A 13,096-nucleotide genomic window follows, 5' to 3' on the forward strand; every position below is an offset into this window, starting at 1 on the left:
CCCAGCTGTAGGGCAGTTGTGTGGGAGGAGGCAGGCAGACTCCGGAGGCCCAATGGTACGCCCTGCCCCTATGGGTGACTCGCCTCACCCCTATGGGTGGCTTACCTCTACCACTGCATGGGAGGGAAATCCTAACCCTTCCTTTTCCACTTCCCCCTGAGATTTCCACCCACAGAGCCACAGATTGGTGTTTGCCACATCAATGGACGAAAAGCAGGTGGGTGGGCCACTGTAAGTAGAGGAGGAGTTACACACACACACACACACACACACACACACACACACACACACTTCTCTCTTACAGATCCTAGAATAGTGGCAACTGGAGTTCCCAGATTGGCACTTGTGGCTCTCTGTGCTATTCTTAAGAGGTTTCCCTTCCCATAGGCAAAACATTCCTGAATACTTTTGGAAATTCCATGTCAGGAAAGAATGGCAAGAAAATTAGTTCACAAGACCTTCTTGGCTGTGAGTCCTGGAAAACCTGCTCCCTGCCTTGCAGGCCTTTTCCTACCTGGCCTGGGAGGGAGGGGCCCTGACTGACTCCACCTCCAAAAGCCGAGGCTGCTGAACTTGGGCTGGGGTATTTGGGGGATGTTGTTGGGTGTTGAGGTTTGTATCTTATTTCAGAACTTGTTGTGCCTTATGACAGTTTAGTTGTGCCGTGTAGCCCAGCAAGTGTATTGTGTTGGTGCTGAGCACCCGTCCTCTTGACTGCTTTTGTTATGTTGTAGTTATGCATTTTTCCCCCATGTTGTAAACTGCCTTGCGCATGGTGTGAACTGTGGAAAGGTGACATACAAATAACATTATGTGTACTGTGGAGAAGTTGCTATCCGCATGTAAGTTTGCTTACTCATTTAAAGATGACTAGCACTTAGTGCTGCTGTGGGTTAAACCACAGAGCCTAGGACTTGCCGATCAGAAGGTCAGCGGTTTGAATCCCTGCGACGGGGTGAGCTCCCGTTGGTCGGTCCCTGCTCCTGCCAACACATCAAAGTGCAAGTAGATAAATAGGTACCGCTCCAGGGGGAAGGTAAACGGCGTTTCCATGCGCAGCTCTGGTTCGCCAGAAGCGACTTAGTCATCCTGGCCACATGACCCAGAAAAACTGTCTGCGGACAAACACCAGCTCCTCAGCCTATAGAGTGAGATGAGTGCGCAACCCCAGAGTCAGTCATGACTGGACCTAATGGTCAGGGGTCCCTTTTCCTTTAGCACCTAGTTATGCCTTTCTTCTCTCTGTACCATCTTCCAATTAACAATGAAAGCCCCAGAGCAATAGGAGGGGGAGGTAGGTGAGGGAGAGAAACTTAGTCTTGGCAATGGTATCTGTCTGAACAAGGAGGGAGGTTGAACGGCAGGCACCTGATGGGACAGACCAATATAAACAGACTTTAGATTTCTTTACTAGCCCCTTTCCATGAGCCAGTGCCTTGGCATCTGCTCCCAAACTGTTCCCAGCCTGTTCAAAAAAACTGACCTGCATATAGATTGGCCTTAATGACCAAATGTTTTAGAAATTCATTGCACAGGAACAGCTGAAATCAGTTGATTGGTTTGAACTTTATTGTGTGCACCTTGATTCCCAGATCAGTAGTAAAGGGGAAGGTCAGCTGGTAAACATTTGAGCGTTAAAAAAAAAATAGAGGAGAGATGAGTTTCTACCCATTCTATCCTGCTGTTTCTGTTCTGAGATGCAATTGGAATGAAAGAGACATCTCCTAATTTCTCGAGGCTTCCGTTTCATTCCCTTTGATGGCTGCCTGTCTGCCTGCCAGATCCAAGATGGGTACCCTTCAGAAAAGAAAAAGCTGGTGTCTTCTAGCCTAAGATCTGATTTCAATCCTATTCCTGCAAGCAGGGCATCTAATCCCTCTGTAAGGGTGGATAGGGTGATTCGCCTATAGCAGGCATATCCAACAAGTAGATCATGATCTACCGGTAGATCACTGGGAGATCATTCGCTCCCCCCAAAGAAGCTAAACAACTGTGGCTCTCCTAAAAAAAGCTCAACGTTTTACCTCCTTCCTAAAAACACTCAAGAACTTTGACTTGAACCCCCCCAAAAGGGGATAGATCACTGCCAGTTTTTAACTCTGTGAGTAGACTGCAGTCTCTTGGGAGTTAGCCACCCCTGGCCTATAGCATACAGGCAGAGGCCTAGTAGTGCCCCTAGAAAAGACAGGCACTTTTTCACCTGGGACCTTCTTATGTCAATATCAGGAAGCTGGCTAAATACAGCCCATACTGCCCCCCAAATTCACCCCACAAGCAGTATGGGCAGGTGAGTGAATCCAACATGAAACCCAGCCAAGCCCTCTACAGTGGCTTGGGCCCCAGGTTGCTTCTCTGTTCACACAAGGGTGACATCATCATCATCATCACCATCGTAATAATTTTATTGCTTCTATGCCACTCACCTGACTAGGTTGCCCCATTCACATGGGGTCTTGGAAGCAAGTGTTTCAGGAGTGCATGCTGACCATAAACGGGAGGGAGGAAAGCCATGGAAGGAAAATTGGACCCAAGTCTATCAATTCATCATTAGTTTGAAATTGTGACTGGTCCTTTTGGCATCAAATGGCACCCAACACCAAGTGCCAGAGTAGCAGTAACTCAGAACCTGAGTGGTGCTTTGGCAACTGGCACCAAGGCGAACTGCACCAACCTTCCTTCCACTGAAGTTCATGCCAAACTCTGTGTCACATTTTTCGCAGATCCAAGTTCCAGGATTCTTTTCTGCCAACTTTCAAGAAAATGCATGAAGTTCACTGTAGCTCAAGCTACCCAAGCATGACAGCACTAATAATGATATTTTAATAGTGTCGACTGTACTAAAGTTTGCGGAAATCTGATATGTGACACTAGCGAATATGAGCAACAGCATCACCCTTTTTAATAAAACCATTACTTTAATGAGGAACTCCGTCTTACTTTACTGATAAAGACTAATGGCTTAAAAATGTGATATTATAGTGCCTGTGTTTATAATTTGAATTGTAACCAAGTTCCTTCTGATCTTTTCTTGCAGAATGCAATAATACCATGTGTTTCAGTAACCAGCTAATTGGATGAAACTGGTGGTCGGTGGTTGCTCCCATTCCATCGCACCGTATTAAATGTTTTCTGTAATGGAAGAAGAAAACAATCCCCTTTTCTTTGCACTGTCTTATAGGGTTTCTTCCTTTCTTCTCTTCTAAATGCATCTTTAACCTGCTCGCACACATTTTTGGGTTATGAAGACTATCCTGGATCTGCTTAACAAGATTCACATTGTTTGGAGGGAGGGAAGGAGAAAATTCAGATGTTGACTTCACCTAGTTTTTAATGAAATCAAGCCCAAAAGAGGCTTCATAAACAAATAACAATGTTTGGAAAATAGAGGGACTCATTTCCTTTGATAGGTTGGAAGGAATTTAAACGAATCTGTGTTTATAATTACTGTCTAGTTTATTTAGCGCGAAAGAATCTACTTGTTACCATTTATAAATAAACAGGCTGGGATTGCTTTCTTATCCCGCAGCAGTTCCATTATGGTTTATTTTCCTTTTTTCCCTTTCACTACACAGGCCTCACTGTACACTTTTAATGCTTGGATTCTGTTTTTGTTCAATTACAACATATTCCAGTACTTTAACAAAGTTATTTTTTTAAAAAAAACTTGGACTATTTTACAAAGTTTGCACCTTGTCATTATCTTCCCTATTAAAACATTTTGACTCCTAAAAAAGAAAAAGACACTGTTGTTGCTTAAAAATAGTTTTGTGGCGTGGGATTGGGGGGGAAATCTGTTGTCCACATTTCAGTACTTGGTAAGTCACCAAAGATATCATTTTTCTTGGCACAAGTTTTCACGGGCAAAGTTGCTACTGCTAGTTAATCGTAAACCCAAATCAAATTAACAGACTTTGCAGGCTCTGTCTGCTACCAGTGTAGGATCTTAACATGAATTGTAAATTGGGCATTTGGACCACCTAAACAGACGAAGCCAAGCTACTAGAAAAAAGTTGAGCTTAATTTTAGCACTTTAGCGCGATTACTCTTATAAGTCATCATAATATTTGCAGATCTGAAACCATTCTGTAAATCTACTTACGTTTTGCAAACAGAGAAGTAATGGTGTGCAGCTCAAACTTTTAAAGAAGCAATTTAAACGTTGGTTGAAAAGAAAATTATAACAATCCGTATCTTTGTCGTATTGTGCTGAGTGTAAAGGTTTAGAATGAAGCAAGTGAATGGGTTCAAACATTTATCACTGCATCATGCTTCTTTGTGTCTGATTTGCATAAGCTTCCAGAAGGGAGAGTGCAGGCAATGCAAGGATTTGTGTCAATCAGCTCATCCCAGGTGAATTGGAACTTCTAATATTATAAGAATGACACAGGGAAGAACACATGCATCAATAGTGCCCACATGACTCAACTAATGCCAATCATGCCAGGCTGGCTAGGAACAACAAACAGGGCCTTTTCAGTGGTGGCCCCATGGCTGTGCAGTTCCCTCTTCCAAGATCTATAATGTGTACCTTCCTGCTAGTTTTATATGTTGTAAGTGGTAATAGCAGTAGCAGTAGCAATAATAATAATAATAATAATAATAATAATAATAATAATAATAATAATAATAATAATAATAATAATATATTCCATACTTCCAGAGCAGAATAATTATAATAATAAACTGTGGATATGAAAAACATATATCTATTCTTTATTTACTTAAAACTCAATCATTTTCACCAGATTTTCAGACCAGGAAAACTATAAGGTCACTCTTAACTTCAAGTTTCTCATTGGCTTTTTGTCAAAATATCCATGCTTATGTTTTAGACTGTAATTACCTTTAGTGTCATTGCAAAATATCCATGCTTATGTTTTAGATTGTAATGATCTTTAGTGTCATTGCTTATATAATATACCATGCAGTTTTGCAATTATTTTAAATTATTGTTGATTTTAGATTTCTCTGAAGGAGAACCTTTTTAAAAAAACAAAAAACTTGTCTGACCTCATTTTTTAATTTGTTGGCTTCTGGTTCCAGAGCATGAAAGTAGTGAGACCTAGAATAGGCATAGTGTACTCAGTCAGAAAGGGGATGGGGGAGCCTGGAAACTTAAGTCCTATAAAAGAACATTGAAGTAGTGGGACATGTTTAACTTGGAAAAGCAAAGTGTTTGAAGGAGTATGATGGTCCTTCAGATATTTGAAGATGGCTGTCACAGAGATGATGAAGCAGTTTTGTTTTCTGTTACTTCAGAGGGGAGCATCTGGAACAGCTGGGTTCAAGTGATAAGAAAAGGGGTTCGGAATAAATGTTAGGAAGTACTTCCTGGTGGGATGAGCTGTTTGACAGTGGAAGAGAGGGCCTCAGAAAGTGATGAGCTGTCCTTCATTAGAGGTTTTGAAGCAGCAGCTGAAAGGCCACACATCAGAGATGCTGTAGCAGTGATTTCTGGCACCAGCTAGATGGCCTTTGAGGTCAGCTGTGACACTATGATTGTATGGTGCTAACTGGAGATCAGTTCCCTTCAAAAACTTGGATTTTTGAAATACTCTTTTTTCCCCCTCACAAACTCTTCATTGTTCCTAGAAGAATGTGCATGAAACCAGGATGTGAATTTAGCCTTCTTTTGGAAGTCTCGTAAAATCTATTGGTCATTTATTTTCCATAAAGTCAATAAATACATCTTACTATTTAGAAATGTATAAAGCAGTAAGCACCTTCCAGATGTGGCTGCAGACTGAATCAGAGAAAACGGCTCTGTTCTAGGAGAAGGAAAAACTGTTGACATTTCTTTGAAGTATAATCTCTTTTGTTTATTTGGGTTTTAATAGTTTCCAGAAGTCTGCTGCATATTTTTAAAGTGATGTTTCTGGCATACCTGTTATTTCCTCTGAAGTTTATGAGAGGTATTTGTTGCGTCCAACACATGCTGTCTTGCATGCTGCACTCCTAAAAGTTTTCTCGTATATTAATAGAGATAATAAGTCAATGAACGAGAATTATAAGGACAGAATCCTGCCCAAAATCACAGGTGCAGGCCTTTTCCAAGTATCTAAATATTTCTCATTCCAAATGTCAGATATGAAGTTTGCCATTGTTTGGGTATTTACCTCTATGGTTCACACATGTGTTCAGATTGCATCCTGACTTCCACAGTATCCTGAGGTATTGAAAAACTACCTCCCATCCTTTTCTTGGACAAGGTGATGGAGAGGGTGATAGTTGCAGGAGTGTCCGAATGAAGCAAAATGTCCAGAGCCATTTCAGTCTGTCTTCAGGCCTAGGTGGGACACTGAAGAAGCCTTGGTCACCTTGAATTATGACCTTTATTGGGCGAGAGATGGGGGAGTGCTAGCCTGCCGGTTGTCCTCAAGCTCTCAGCAGCTTTTGAAGCTAGCATCATTCCTGAGTGGCCTGTACTCTGAGACCAACTGGAGAAGCTCTGCTCATGATCTCACCAAAAGACATGCCACATGGTGTGGTGACTTGAGACAGTACCATCTCAGTGGCAGCGCCCTGACTTTAGAATTCTGTCCCCAGGGAAGTATAGTTGTTCCCCAAGCTGATTGTTTCCCATGCTGTCAAATTTCAGATATCACCTAGAAACATTTTTGTTCACCTGTTTTTAGGGACATGTTTTGGTTTTTCTTGCTCTGGGCTTTTTTTAACAGTGCTAATATTGCGTCACAGTACATATATTTATTTTAGTTGTCTTTTTTGATTTTTTTGTTATTATGCACCATTGCTGTACTTGTTATTATGTTGTTCACCACCCTGGGCTCCACTGAAAAGAAAAGTGGTATACTGATAAAATTACAAATACTAATAATAATTTGTAATCTAACACAGAGCAGAAAATACCCCTGAAGTCCTGTATCCCATTTGTCACCCTACTTTCCCTCACACACTCTTATTATTCAGGTGAAGAGAAAAGGAGAAAGGCTGATAAAATGTGGACTTCCTCCTCTTTATGCCTGTGATAAGAACACAAGAATTACTATCTTCCATGTAGTTGTCAACTCCTTTTTAAAAGCCATCTAAGCCAAGGGCCATAATTGCAATTAGGCATCGTGAAGGAAAGTACTTCCTTTTTTCTTAATTCTGAATCTACTGCCAATAAAGTTAGCTGAATGACCCTCAAGTCTACCATAATTCTACCATCAGGAGAGGCAAACTTCTATTAAATTTCCACCTGCCGATTTGTTGCCCATGAGCCTAGTTTCCAGAGATCCTTTGGGATCTGCAGATGGGAACTTTTTTTTACTCTTGTAGATTGCCACATGGGAGGTGCATTTTTTTCTTACATTAAACAGCGGCGCTTAAATCTGCCCTCATTGTGTTCTTCATTTCTGAGGACAATTGCCCTCCAATGCCTAGTATGTATGTATGTATGTATGTATGTATGCATGTACACATGTATTTATTTATTTAAACCCACAGCATGATTGCTAATCACATAATTTGTCACACATGCAGTCAGACTCTCAAAGAATCCTGCTAGTTCAGTGAGCCATCATGACTTCTCTTTCCAGAAGTGTTCTCAAAAATCCAGTATGTTCTTCAAACCTCCTTGGACTCTTCCTCAGAATTCAAGAGATGCTACCTGATGAAATGAGCTAGTTGTCTTCCTTTCTTTCAACCTTCTAAATGCTTTCCTCCTTTTAAGCACCTTTGGCATTCTTCCTTTCATTTATCTCATATTTATGCAGCAGTCACAGTTATGTTTTTGGACGGCTGTGGACTAATGCTATTGATTCCTATGGGCTCTATGATCCTGTCTGCATGTCACAGTAAACTGGTGTGGTTGGTGGGGATCTACAGTCCACAGGCCAGTCATGGCCTACTAGGGGATCCAAACTGGCCCACCAAGCCATTTTTCCAAACCCACACCCTGCCATCAGCACTGCTAGTATCAGCTGGTGGACAGGAAGACAGGGTTTAATTCTGCACTGACTGTGCAGCCCAGTTTCTACCCTAAGCAGCAGGACTCAGGGCTTATCCACACTTCCTCTTATCCCACTGCTTTCCCCTGGGAAAAACTGCTCTTTAGAGCTCAACGGAGCAAACAACAATTTGGATTTTCCCAGATTGCCATTCATTCCGATTGGTTGCTAAAGAGCAGGTTGGGACCCGTGCTTTCTAGGCATGGCACAAGCGGACGTTTGGAGGAGCCTTCAGGCTGGAGGCTGGTGATTTAAATTGGCAAATGAGAGATTGCTAAAGGCTTTTGCCAGCCTTTGCTAGCCTTACCCTCCCCTTTGAGGTCTCGGTGATATTGGGCTTAAAAGGGAAAGGAGAAGCCTTCTTCTTCCTTCCCTTTTAAACGCAATCTCAATGGCCCTTTTGTTCCCAGTGGTGGTGGTGGAGAAACAGGGGGCAAGCTTTCTTTTTCTCCACAGAAGGAGAGAAACAAAGCTTCCACCCCAACCCAGTAATGGAATGGAAAGAAGGAAGGCAGCAGGGCTGTGAAGCAATCACCACTGATATGTGAAGCTCCAGAAAGAAGCACTTTCCTGGGATTCCTGCAGCAGCAGCAATGGGTTCTTCAGAGCCCCTACAAAGGTGAGCAAGGTTGCCTTCCTGTAAAACGCACAGTGTCTTAATGACATTACATGTTTGGAAGGTGTGCATTGTGAAACTATAGAACTTCCTCCCTCAGTTGGCTACTAACTTGAGTGGCAATAATAATAATAATAATAATAATAATAATAATAATAATAATAATAATAAATTTATTTATACCCCGCCCTCCCCAGCCAGGACCGGGCTCAGGGTGGCTAACACCAAATATAAAACAAGTTGATTGAAATACAACTTAAAAACAAGGTTAAAATACATTAAAATGCAGCCTCATTTCAGCAGAAACTCAAAAACTATTTGGGGGATGAAAACATCAAGTCTTCACCAAGGCTAGCTATCCAGACTGGTCCTACGTGGAACAGAAAAAAGCCGGGGAAGTCCCCAAGTAGGAGTTCCGTCACAGAAGGAAAAGGAAAAAAGAGGGGTTAGACAAATTCATGGAGGAGGGGGCCATTGATGGCTACCAGCTATGATGGCTGTGCTCTACCACCTCACTTGGAGCTGGCAATGCTTTTGCGTAACCAGTTACTGGAAACCATGGAAGGGGAGAGTTGCTCTTGAGATCAGGTCTTGCTTGTAGGTTTCCGACAGGCATCTGGTTGGCCATTGTGAGAACAGGATTTTGAGCTCGATGGGCTATTGGCCTGATCCAGCAGGCTCTTCTTATATCATAGCTGTCAGCTTACAGATTTGAAAATAAGGGACCAGCAGCCTTGAAAATAAGGGATCAGCAGCCAAAATAAGGGACCTGTAGCCTCAGCTGTTCCAGGCACTCCAGTCTTCCTGTGCTCCTGCAGTCTGGTCAAACTCATGCTGGTAGCTTCGAGAACACTGTCCAACCAACTTTGTAACCAGAGGTTCAACTGAACAGAATCTGAATCACATGCACCACAAGGCCTATGCAACCTCAACTTAAGATGGCTCCCCAGCCTGGCTTTGCACTGCAAAGGTTGCAGCAGCACATGCAACAAAATGGCGTCCAGCATTCAAAAAACCCCTCAGCTTGCATTAACCAGCCAGCAGGGAGGGAGGGAGAAGAGCTGCTTCCTTTGAAATTTAAGGGACATCCATCAATAAGTGACAGCAGCGGACATAGCGCTGGAATAAGGGACTGTCCCTCCAAATAAGGGACGCTTGACAGCTATGTCTTATATATTGTTTTTAACTATTTGAAGCGTAGTTAGCGTCTGAATTCTTTTCATGATTACCTTTGCTTAACAAGTGTTCTTTCTTTTTCAATGTAGATCTTGATGTCAAGGCATGTCATAGAGCCTCAGACAGGCAGGTCCCTTAGTTTCAACCCTGTGGTAGGTAAGCCACAACGAGGAAACTTTGACTTATTCTTTTAATAATTATTATAATTACGAGTAAGTGTTAAACTAGTGGCTTTTTAAAAAGAACTCTTCATATAAAAGTTGAACATAAAAATCATTACAAATGAACTAAGTGGCGACAAAAGGGCTGACGTTGAAAAATGAAAATTATTTTGGAAGGTAAATGAACATTTTTATAAATATACACATACACACACACACGAGCTTGTAGCATTTCATTATGATTTATAAAGCGTGCTGCAGGAGAATACAATTTAATTTGATTTCAGATGTTAAGACTTGTTGTTGCCATACTCCAGGAAGCGATTGTTTTATTCTGCTAAAACAAACACACTTGGGAGCACAAATTTCTCATTCAGACAAATCAATAGGTTTTGCTACCTTTAAGAATGCGCCACCTTGCTAATAATGTGGTTGTTAAATAAAATAGCTGTATATGCACAAAAAGTATCTTGGTTTTTAAAAACACATCATTTAAACATAGCCACTCATTATAAGTGACTTTTTTATTTCTGGCACCAGGAAAATTGGTGTTTTTGCATAGAAGTGTAAGGCAACTGAAAGTTTAAAAATTGAGGAAGTGAGAGGCAAAGGCTGGACACTTCAAAATGTGAAGGCAGCATGCAGGACTAAAAAGAAAAAGGCAACTTGGGTGGCTTTAATAAAGGATTAGAAAGATTCAACAAGGATGAGGTTATCTATGGCTGTGTCTTACTTCCATTGTCTGTGGAGGTATGCCTCTGAACACCTATTGCTGGGTTCACAAGTACGGAGAGCGCTGTTGTATTGCTTTGGGGCTTCCGAAAGGCATCTGGTTGGCCACTGTGAGAACAGGAGGCTGGAGTACTGGGCCACTGACCCGATTCAACAGGCTCTTACATAGGATTCTAGCAACCTTCTTCGTTTCTCCCTTCATCATCATCTACTTGCATTATCTAGATAAAGATAAAGGGCCCCCTGACCATTAGGTCCAGTCGTGGCTGACTCTGGGGTTGTGACGCTCATCTCGCTTTATGGGCCAAGGGAGCCGGCGTACAGCTTCCGGGTCACGTGGCCAGCATGACTAAGCCTCTTCTGGCGAACCAGAGCAGCGCACGGAAAGGCCATTTACCTTCCCGCTGGAGTGGTACCTATTTATCTACTTGCACTTTGACGTGCTTTCGAACTGCTAGGTTGGCAGGAACAGGGACCGAGCAACAGGAGCTCACCCTATCGCGGGGATTCGAACCACCGACCTTCTGATTGGCAAGTCCTAGGCTCTGTGGTTTAACCCACAGAGTCACCCGCATCCTACTTGCATTATCTAAACATGTACACACACAAAAAAAGTGGGCTACCTTTTCTGCATACTTGCAACTCTTTCTTAGTTCCCTAGTACCAGGGTATCCTTTCCCCCCTATGAACTGTGAATATACGTGGGAAATTTGATCTTTATGAATTCCAAGATGAACTGCCCTGATCTACATCTGCCAGCTTAATTTGCAGATCAGAACGGAGCTATCAACTGGCTTTCACACTTTCCAAATGTTCTGATGCAGCTCTCAGCTCAAATAGCCAATCAAAATATGTTTAATGCTTATTTTGAGAGTAAACATGTTTAGAAAGTCATATTTTGAGATCCAATATATTTAGAAAGGCAGATTTTGAAGGGAAATACATTTAGAAATGCATACTTACATGTGTTTTAAAATGGGATGTTTTGGTGCCGGTTTTTTTGTTTGTTTTGAGAATAATGTAGGGGGTAATGCAGAAGCAGGGAGGAACCAGAGTAATAGATGAGCAAAAGGGACATGGACAGGTAATAGACCAGGGGTCGGCAAATTAAGGCCCGGGGACCGGATGTGACCCACCGGGCTCATTAATCAGGCCCACAAACCTTGCGGACCCTTCCACCCGCTCAGTCAGTCCCTGTGCTAAACTGGCATGGCGCGGAGGCCTCGCCGCGTGGGGACTGAGTTCTGCGATGCTGGTGCGGCTTCGGATGGACTGCAGGCGCCTCTGGGCTATGCCCCTTCCTTCCTGCTGAGGTGGCCATGTATGGCCAAGAGCCGAGCGGGAGGAAGCGGAAGGAAGCGGTGGCAGCGGGGCTGCCTCTGCCGCCCAGGCCAGCAGCATGGGCTTTGTGCCCCACAGACCCCTGGCTGAGGCCCAGGACAACAATGATGCTGCCGAAGATGAGGCGGTGTTGGCGGCTGCGGCTTGAGTGGTGGCAGGGGGGTCCTTTCGGGAGAGGGGGCTGCTTTTGGGAGGGGGGTGCTTTTGGGAGAGGGTGGGTCCGGCCCCCCACAAGGTCTGAGGGACAGTGGACCGACCCCCTCCTGAAAAAGACCCCTGCAATAGACTGATTCACACATCCTGAGTATGAACTTGCCTATATGCTGAGATCACCAGCTACAGCCCTGCTTCAGGTGTCTCCACCTCCAGAACTCAAGTGCATGCTCCATCACAGTGGATGGGTCTGCTCCCATCTGCAAAGGTGGGCACCTGGTTCTAGGTAGCAAGGCTGCAACGTCCTGTTCAGTTGCTGTTACACCTCCCCACTTGGCTGCTCAAACCCTCCCCAGCCTGCGCTGAGGCTCTTCACTCTTCAGGAAGGTCAGGGTGAATAAAATCAGTGGAAAGGGGATTTCTGCCCTCCTCCATCCCAGGTTCCCATCAGTCAGGCCTCCTCCTGTTCCCCCCCCTCCTGTGTACCACAGCCTGGCATAGGAGCCAACTCCTAGGGGCTGTGGGGGCTTCGGCCCCCACAATAAAATATTTGAGGGGGCATTCGCATTCAAATGGTGTGTGTGTGTGTGTGTGCACTGTGTCATGTGATTAATTATGTGGGGCAGGGCTTATCTGGGCCCCCACAATATTTTATTCAAGTTGGCGCCCCTGCAGCCTTCAGTCCAAACCTGATTCTGACCACACTGCAGGGCGCATGGAAGTTGGGAGGTGAGATGGAAGCTGGTTACCTACATGGAAGAGTATTCAGTTTTGGGGGTCCCATAAGATATGCTAATGTACAGAAGAATTTTGCAAATCCACAAGTGCTAACAGACACAATATATTTCATAGGGCGATCTAGGCTTCCTATTGGCTCAGGCTGGAAATGCCATCACTTTCGCTGGAACAAAATCCACTACATCCTAACTTTAGCTTAACTGTTTTGTGCATTGGGCCATATTTGTATG

Source organism: Podarcis bocagei, assembly GCF_964188305.1.
Source record: "Podarcis bocagei genome assembly, chromosome: 2".
Classification (NCBI taxonomy): domain Eukaryota; kingdom Metazoa; phylum Chordata; class Lepidosauria; order Squamata; family Lacertidae; genus Podarcis; species Podarcis bocagei.